Source organism: Aplysia californica, unplaced genomic scaffold (genome assembly GCF_000002075.1).
Source record: "Aplysia californica isolate F4 #8 unplaced genomic scaffold, AplCal3.0 scaffold00577, whole genome shotgun sequence".
NCBI classification, from domain to species: Eukaryota; Metazoa; Mollusca; class Gastropoda; order Aplysiida; family Aplysiidae; genus Aplysia; species Aplysia californica.
This window is the reverse complement of record NW_004797847.1, coordinates 253,397-254,963: the sequence shown is the minus strand read 5'-3', so window position 1 is coordinate 254,963 and position 1,567 is coordinate 253,397.

Genomic DNA, 1,567 nt, shown 5'->3' with positions numbered 1-1,567 from the left:
ACTTATAGGTGAAGTTTTTACAATATATAGGAAATAGATACATCACACTTATAGGTGAAGTTTTTACTATTTATCAGTATGAAATAAAAGGTATGTTATTCTTAAAGAAAATGGCATCAATAGAAAATCTACTTATTTGACCCCAGTGTCAATTTTTGGCCAATGTCTCCATTATTTTGAGGACCACGAGAAGTAATTCATTTTGTCAGCACACCTCACAATCGTTTGTTTAAAAAAAATATATTTTCTTTATTTGAAACTTAAAAAGCAGGTAAAAACATGTGTGTTTGTGCTGTTAAATTAATAGGCAAATTTGTATTTCTGATGTTTTGTAAACAGCGGTTTGAAATGTGTTGCATATGTGAGGTGAGCTTACAAAATTGGTTACTTCTCGCAATCCACAAATGGAGATATTGGCCAAAAATCGAAGCTAGGGTCAAATTTGTAGATTTTCTATAATGCCATATTCTTTAACTATAACATGCCTTTTATTATGTCATACTTGAAAATAATAAAAACTTAATCGATAAGCTTGATGTATCTATTTCCTTAGGGCTCGAATCCGAGAAGTAACTCATTTTGTCAACACGCTTCACATATGGCATTTAGACTGCTGCTGGTCGGATATTTGAGAGCCGGTCTGAGAAAACTAGGAATATGCGCAGTATCTATTCGGAGACGTCTTCGACAGAGATAGACCAATCAAATTGCTTTGAGCCTCTAGACCTAGTAAAAAAATCGGGGGGGGGTTACAGGGGGGCATGTTTTTAACCCATAATTTGGTATTTTGCAGTTAGGTTTGAAATTTTCTTGAAATTAATTGATTGCGACAGTTTTAGTGGCAATATGTGTGATCTGCAGCAAACAATACGCAGTTTGACCCCCCAAAGCAGTGCATCTGTATGCGGGAGTGCGTCTCCGAATAGTTCCTGGGTGCTCGCCGGAGACGTCTGCGAATAGTTCCTGGGTGCTTTTTCTCGTAGAAACAATTTTAAAACATCTTTCCTCAGCTTATTTTCAGTTTACATTCAGATATATTCAAAAGCGACAATGGTGTACTGTCTTTGAACGTGTTTTTTCTCAGTTCTTACTGTCTAGAAACGGTAACATTTGTGAGGCAGCGTGGTGGAATCAGGCTCTCGTCAAAATAATCAAAGGGTAGAAACTTGTATTTTTTCGCAGGTTTGTGAATTTATATCAAATTTTTGTTTTTTGGCTCAACACCTTTCATGCCCATTAAAGAACTCATTTCTGTGTGGATTTTTCTTAAAAACCTTGATTAAAGGCACAAAAAATGTAAAATTCCAGTTACCACGGACTCTTAAGCTAAGAAAATAACTAATCTTTGGCGGACATTTTCTCACTAATTTTACCTCTGAAACCAGGTGACCCCCACCTCTTTCATTCGCAAATATCTCGATTACCATTCAAGATAAATTGATATTTTTTTCATATAAATAAAGACAAGTGAACAAGCTTTAAGATAACTCTACATGCCCAAAAATTGACGAGAGCCTGATTCCACCACGCTGCCTCACATTTAGAAAGAAATGTTCCGGCAGAACAT